The sequence below is a fragment of the Juglans regia genome, chromosome 10 (assembly GCF_001411555.2).
Source record: "Juglans regia cultivar Chandler chromosome 10, Walnut 2.0, whole genome shotgun sequence".
Lineage (NCBI taxonomy): Eukaryota > Viridiplantae > Streptophyta > Magnoliopsida > Fagales > Juglandaceae > Juglans > Juglans regia.
Window position 1 is genome coordinate 28194380 of NC_049910.1, and position 8614 is coordinate 28202993.

Below are 8614 nucleotides of genomic sequence, written 5' to 3' on the forward strand. Positions count from 1 at the left end.
GAGGAAAGAAGGAGAAAAAGGAAATGAAGGAAAAAGAAAATAAGTGAAGAAAAAAAAGGGAAAAAGAAAAAGTGAGTGAAAAAAATGAGGTATAGTCTTTCAATTTGGGGTCTCAAAACGGATCCAATGAAAATGATTTCAAAACGACAGTTGAAATAAAACTAATTTAAACACAATGACTAGGTAAAATAAAATAATAAAATCCAACAATAAACTAATTTAAAACAAAGATCATTTTAAATAATGAACAATAATTAATAACAAGAAAACACATTGATTTAAATTGCACAGTTAAAATTCATAAAATAATACCACATAGATTATCTAAAATTTAAAACAAGAAAGCCCATAATCCTAAGAAATGCAATAATTACTTAGTCAAAATACACGTAAATACGGAGTATCACACTATGTACTGGTATTGTTGCCCCTAATCGATTTCGTTTTGAGAACCTTGCAATTCATGGGCCTCTTCATCAATTATTTCATTTCCTTTATAAGATTTCCCAGTAGAGGCCATGAATCTTCTACAAGGATGCATTTGTTTAACTATTAGTAATGAATCACTCCCCATTATTACATCATAAATCCCATATGTAGACATACAAATTGACCTCTAAACATCCCTAGATCCTCAATCTCCTTTGGATCCAATACTCCCTTTGCTTTTTTACTTGCAACCATGTGCTCACTTCCCTGTCCTTCTATGTATATCACACCAACACCTGCTCTTTTCTTGTCACTACACATGGCGCCATTAACATTCAGCTTAAAACTCCCTTTTTGGCAAGATACTCCCAAAACATTCACCCAATAGTAGAGTTCTAATAATAGGACCTTGTTTTCTTTGTGATCTTTAAGAAATGCAAGATCATGTTCTATTGCCTAATCCCTCCTGCTGTATTCTTTTTATAGTTTAATCTGGAGTTCTATATTCATTTACACTTCCCTATGTATCTGATTGCTTCTATACCAGAAACCCCATGCATCCTATTGTGATGACCCGAGTTTTTGTCTAGGCTTGGCCCTTAGAATTTGTTCTAGGTTGCCATGGAATTTTAGGAGCCTTAGTTATTTTGGAAGGCCTTAGAACCCTTGATGTAGTAACTTAAGCCCAAGAGAAGAGTGGTCCTAGTTTACTTTGGAATTTCGGCCTTATTGGAAAAGTTTGGTCTAATGGTTTAGGCCTATGATCCAATTCTAAGTTGCTAGTGTTATGTGTCCTATGAACGTTATACCTTGAACCTAGTCTCGAAAGTGGGTTAAGGGGAAAGAGAGGTATAGGAAAGCACCAAGATGGGCTTACACGTCTATCCCATTGGGAAGTGATATGGGGTTTTTACAGAAGTTTTGCATTAGAAAATGAGGGGAGGCCTTTGGGATTTCGAATTTTGCTAGCTTTTGCCATGTGTGAAGCATGCACCAAGTTTTTAGAAGATTTTGTGATGAGACTTTTGTATCAAGGACAAGTTTTACCTTAGGGTTTCGGCTAGCATACTCGCAAGCATTCCATTCACTTGCCACTTGTCACTTACTGCATTTTGGACCAATAGTATGTGAAAGGTCACCTAGGGAATGAATATTGGGAAGATGAAGCAACACCTTGGGTAAGGAAAAATGGAGAGGATGGCTAGGGCTATGGCACACGCCCAATGTCACTTGTCTTCCATGCCAAGAGTTACTTGTTGGGAATAGGAAAAGACATGCATGGTTTTACCAAGTTACCCCTTTGAAAGATATTTACTTGTTTAAGGAAAAGAAGGGCATAGGAGGGAAAAAAAGGGATTTTCGGCCGAGGAAAGAAGTCCTACATTCTTCCCAATGTAATCTAAGTGGGGAACTCCAAGAGGCTTTTCTGTTTTAGAGAGAGGGAGAAGAAGAAACCTTGCCACGAGGGAAGTGAAGGGTCTCATATTTAAAGAGAAGGGTTCACACCTGGGAGGCTTTTCCCTTGCCATTTTTCGGATTTTGCATGAGCCTCCATTCTCTCCACACAATTTTCCCACGTTCCTTTGAAAGCTCTATCATTTTCTTGTGTTTTCTCCCCAACCAAACAAGGAAGATCCTTGCAAGAGAAGGATTTCGGCACTACCCAAGGATTAGTAAGGTAAGGATCGGTTTCTCGTAAGTCTTGCACATACACAACTCTTTTCTCAATCCGAAAATGAGATTCAAATCTCATTAGACTTTGAGGAAGATAGAACACACACACTTTCTACTATTTTCTTGGAAATAACCTAGGGTTTCTAAGAGAAACCCTTGAGGCCGAATAGTGAAAGGGGACTTCATCCTCCATGTTTCGACCATCACATGCATTCTTGCCTTGTGAGTGAAATGAAGGGGGTTTTAACCTAAAAATGCTAGAAGCCGAATGGTTTAAGACCAAGTGATGCCCGATAAACACACACACACACTCAAGAACATGAGATGGGGTTTTAGATGCTCTTTCTAATATAGTATGTTCGGATCTACAGCTTGCTAGTATTCCTTTACGAGGATTTTGTAAGTATACACTCAACTTACTCTTGGTTAATATTCATATATGATTGTGTAAATCCTTCCGTGGTTGTTGATTGTTTTGTTTGTTATCTTGGTTGTTTGTTTGAATATGTTAGTATGATCTTAAGTAACTTTAAGGAAGAAACTATATGTCTCAGATTTATGATGAAAATGCCATGAAACATGCATATGAGTTTTGGTTTTCACTTGTCTCAGGTTGATGGTTTATGTAATTTGAAGTTGCGGTTTGAATAGGCTTTGAAAGTTTCAAACTTAGTCACAAATCTATGTTTTCATGTTTTGTTTCACTATGTCTTGACTTCTATCTTATATGCTTGAAGTTTAGAACATGTTTATGTGATGAATCTTCATGTTTTTGTGCCTATGAGTTTCGGCCTAAGCAAGTTTTTATGGTTCTATGTACATGTTTTGATATCTATCATGGTTTATGTGATCATGCTATGAAATGAATATGTTATGCTTGGTTGTTTCATACACGACATTTCATATGACATATGTGAAGTATTAGTAAGCATGTTTAATTCTCATGTCACATGCATTTGGGGAAGAAGTGTTTTCAAAGAAGTATTTTCAAAGAAGTGTTTTTTCTAAAAAAATAGTATTTTCAAAGAAAAATTTTTTATCACGACCCCAAGTGCTAGGGTGGAGGAATGTCCTAGTGGAACTCCTCTGTCCATTCTGGAGTGCTTAAGAATGAAGTGGTAACCCCTGGGTCGACGAATAATAGTCGACGAGTCTCGAATGGATTCTTTTTAAAGGATGCCGAAGTGAGGAAGCATCAAATGCTAGTGGGTGCATAAGGCATGTAACCCAATGAAGTATGGTCGAGTTAATATGATTCTCTGTTTATGACGTATTCATTACGGTGCACGGACCGTTGATCGTGCGGTAACTAGCAGGAACACGTGGTGCAAGGAGGGGAGCCGTGTTGTGTCCATCCTCTGAGCAAGAATAAGAGCTCATAGGATAATAGTCACTTGATGAAAATCTCATGATATGTTAAGAATCACTCGATGCAAAATCTTGTGAAATGTTCTGGTAAGGCAAGTTTTGAATAAGTTCACGTGAATCAGAAAAGTTAAGAAGTTTTTATGGAAAGCTTAAGAATCTGTTATAAGTCTTTTGAAAATGGTCAAGTGCATAAGTCAAGTTCTGGTTAAGGCATAAGTCAAATACATGTCCATGCACGCATATCATAATATACCTTTTGTATGCTTGTGTTAACTGTTGTCTGTTGTGTGATTACTTTGTGAGATTTCTGGAAATCTCATTCTGGTAGTTTCCACTACCATTCTCAAACCGAAATGGTAAAAGTTGTGACATGTTTAGCAAAAGACGACTATGACCAAGATGAAGAGAACGGCACCTCCTCCTTTGGAGAGGATTGTGCCTAAGCTGGCATAAGTCAAGTTCTGGTTAAGGCATAAGTCAAATACATGTCCATGCACGCATATCATAATATACCTTTTGTATGCTTATGTTAACTATGGTATGTTGTGTGATTACTTTGTGAGATTTCTTGAAATCTCGTTCTGATAGTTTCCACTACCATTCTCAAACCGAAATGATAGAAGTTGTGACATGTTTAGTAAAAGACGACTATGACCAAGAGGAAGAGAACGACACCTCCTCCTCCGAAGAGGATTGTGCCTAAGATGGCCATGAATCATCCTGAGCGCTCCATCCTGGAGTGACTCGAGGCCATTGATCGGGAGATCACGGGTATACTCAAATTCATTACCGAGTTCAAGCGGCGCAACAACGGGGACAAGGATAAGGATTTGGACAATGTTTAGGGTTATGATATTAGTTATGGTGCCATGTTCTTTGCAATTGCTTATCGCGTTGCTTAGTTTATCTGACTTTTATTAATTTTTCCGCTGCTATGCTATTGCATACTCCTAGTGTACTTAGGTGCATAGCATATTACCTATCATGTACGAGGGGTGTGTAGTCTTGTGTTACATGTCCTGGCGTCTCAGTCATCGTCCAATCCCAAGCGGGGGCTAGGGGTGCCACAACTATCATTAGGAATTTTTCTACGTCTTCTTTCCCACCTCTATCTGAGCCAATTCAATGAAAACTTTCTTCTTGCCAGTGTCATATACAAGTGGTAAGTGTTTTCTCTAGTTCTTTGTAAAAATAAGGAGTATTAAATGCATGCTTAGTGTCAGGTACTGCTCCCCTGCAAAAATCCATTCTCATCTGTCATCACTCTTCTTTGATCAAAATATTCTTTATTGTATATATATTCTTGCAGGTTGTCCAAGAATATCTATTCAGCTTATGCATGATCTGTAAATACCAGAAGCCATTCCAAACCATCCACAAGGTAATTGTGTTTATCATGATGGTTTTAGAATGTGGGAAATAGAAAGTATTTTTGACAAATTCCAATAATCGTTGTAAATTTGCAAATGTGAATCTTATTGGGCATCCAACATGCAACGAGGTGATAACTTTTGGAAAAGATTTTTGGCACTTTTTTCAATGATTTCCGGGCACTAAAAAAGTCTATTTTCTTGTAGTGACATTTTGTCAACGCATATTTTATTGATAAAAAAAGTCAAACTTTCATCTATTAGAAAATCTCAAGGGTAGGACACTTGGTAAGTCAATAGACATGCGCTTGAATGAATGAAAGAGCAAAAGATGCTTACAAGTACTCTTGATATTGTAAATGATACATCTTGAAATATGTGTTCTTGCTTATGAGATATATCTTGAACTTGAGAGAAATTGATAAATCTATCTTGGAAAGGTGGTGGGAAATATGTGAAATACACTCCACAAAGGTGGTATAGTACTTTGCTTGTGTTGAGAATGAGGAAATCACTTCTTCTTTTTTAACTGAGAATAACAATTTTGCATAAACAACATATTACAAAGTTTCTGAGGAAACTATTTGATTAATACAAACATGTATGCTCTCAAGATCATAAAGATCAATTTCACATAAAAGGGCATCCTTGGCAAGCATGTGAGCAGCCATATTAGCATCCCTTTCAGTATGACAAACACTCCAAGTTGCAAATGATCCTAATACATTTTTAGTGTCTTCAATGATTAATTCACTTGGACTCCAATCCTCCAAGGAATTCTGCATCTTCTTGATCACCTACATTGAATCACCTTCAAGAATGAAATCATGAATCCCGACTTCTTTACAGAAGAGGACCGCCATCATCATGGCATATGCCTCTGTAGTGCATGGAGATAGTGTGAAATTCCTTCTAGCTGTAACACCCCTTATTTTAGTGTATTTTTACTGAAGGAATTATTTTTATGGATTCAAAAATTTATTCTCTTATTTTAAAATTGTTGGATTTTAGTGGGTTATTTTTATGATTTTTAGTTTGTGAAAATTATATTTTGAAGTACTTTCTTATTATTAATTATTGTTATACATTTAAAATCTCTTTATTCTAAATTAATTACTGTGGGATTTAATTATTTTAATTTCACTTTACCATTAACTTTAAATTATTTTATTTAACTTGTGGTTTTGAAATCGTTTCCGTTGGATCATTTTTGTGACCCAAGTTATGAGGATTGGACCTCTTTTCTTTCCCTACATTTTTTCTTTTCCTCTTTTCTTTTCCTTTTCTTTTTCCTTTTCTTCTTCTCTTTTCTTTTTCTTTTTCTTCTTCTTTCCCTCCCTTCCCGCGCGCAACGTCCACCCTCTCTCTCTTACCGTGCGTTTCCTTCATCTCCTCCTAGCCGCCACCTCGCGCCGCCGTGCCCGACACCGCCCAGCCCACTGCCTCCCCCACCGGCCGACGACACCACCCCACAAATCTCAGCCTCTAACTCGCCGCCAATAGCCCCCACACACCATACCAAGCCGCGGCGTTCTCTTCACTTCAGCGCCGCCGTCGCGCCACCTCCAACCACAATTTCTTCACCACTTCATCCTCGACCCCTTAGCAACCCAATGGACCCAACCTCACCTCCGATCCGTCACTGGTGAAGCACATTCATCAACATTTTCGTTTTGGGCTCTTTGGTCTTCTACCGCGGCCCACGCCGCCACCCACGGCCAACCTTCACCACCACTAGCTTCACCGACCTCCTTAGACCCTACCATATCAATTTTGGGTCTTCGTTAGTGGGTCTTTGAGACCCACGGCCACAGTGTATTTTACACTGTTACGTTGCTCAGACGTCACTTCTTGCAGCTTCATGATCCTTCGGAAATTGCTATATAGCACTGTAAGTATTTCTCCAAAGAACTTTCGTAATTTAAATGTGTTTTTGCACTAACTCATTTCACTGTATTTGATTGGTTTTTCCGGACTGAATCCAAGGAGTTCGGGGGTCGGATGGACTGAGGAACGGAGTTGATTGATTGGTTTGTTTGGGTTTGGTTATTGATGGTTATGGATTAGTGTGGGTACGTGTACATCTCATTATTTCATGCATGTTCATGTTTGTAAAGGAAACTGGGTTTCCGTGTATTGCATTCATGCTCATGTGGTATTGAAAACTGGGTTTTCATGTGAAACTATTTGTTGGGTGCGTGTGTATCACGAACCCCGAGCCGAGATGGGGTGTTATCTCGGTGGAGCTCCTCTGGTCACTCGGGAGCGTAATATACTGAGTGACGTCCCCTGGATTGTCGTCGGGCGACAATGGAATCGGACGAGAGAGTCTCGTGCCGACTCCGTGGTCCTTCTGCTGGTGGGGACTAGAGGATGCTTGGCAACGTACGCCCTGGGCACGGAACTGGGCATCGCTCGTTGTGTAGTAGATGTTTTACCACGAACGTGTTGGGCGCGTAAGTGGGCATCGCTATGAAGCCAGAGTGTGCGGATGACCTATAGGGGAGATCATGGTGCATACGTTAAAAATGGACTATTTTCTGGAAAAATAGCGTGAGTTGGATTTTGTGTAAACCATTTTCTGGGAAAATGTGTTATGGATTATTTTTGGCCAACTGAGATTTTGGTGTGCGTTGGAAATATTCATTTTCGGGAAAAATGACGTTTTTTGAGGATATTGCATATTTTGTCATGTGCATGCATGTTGGTTGTCTTAAATGCATTTTATTCCTGAGGATTGTTTGGTTTGTACTTACCTGCGGTACCATGTTTGGTAACGCAGATTTTGATGCAGAGGAGGATGAGGGCGAGCCTGAGGGGACGGCTCCGCCCTACGAGTGATCTGGGATCACTTGCTTAGTTATTTGAAATTATTGTATTATATTTTATTTTGGGATGATTGTATAACTACTAATTAAACCTCTTCTGATGTTTACATTGAATTTAAATTCTGGTACTTAGTTGACTAATCCGCTGCGTTATTTTGTACACTGTTGTATGTACACACACTTGGCACTTTCGTTGGGATGCGTGACCGTGTTGTCACCATCCGGGCGTTTCATTCCCTGTGTTTTTATTAAAAGGGGTTGGGGGCGCCACACTAGCTCTAAGTGCGCCAAGAACGAATCTTTGTAGTCTCTAAGAAATGCTCCAATTCCAATCAAGCTCTTGGGTTCATTGATAGCAACATCCCAATTCATTTTGTACTTTCCTTCTGGGGGTTTTTTCCAACTCTAAACACTAAGTGAGTATGCAGTAGTTGTAGCAGTAGGGACAATTGTCTTAATGGCTTTAAAACATCTTAGATCTTCACAGGCTTTATGGATAATAGCATTAGGGTGCCTAAATGTTTTTTCATGCAAGAATTCATTTCTCTTAGACTAGATGAGTCTTAAGATCAGCCCATCTTCTTCTAGAGCATGAAGTGTCACTTTTCCTAACACTTGTTCCCAAATAGATTTAAAACTGGTACCTTCTAGAGATGGTTTCTGTAAAGGTATGCTTGTTTGACACCAAACATCTTGACCAGCCCCACAGCTCCATAGCACATGTTTAGATTATTCCTCCTCTAGATGACAAATGGGACATAGGTTATCATTTATAATTTTTCTCGTATACATATTGGTAAAGGTTGGTAAAGCCTCATTACATGCTCTCCACAGGAATATTCTTACAACATTTGGCCGTTGTAATTTCCACAAAGCTATCCAAGATTTTTGTTGATCTTGACCATTTGAGGTACCGCATTCTTTGTTAGATTGTAGGTCTCTATG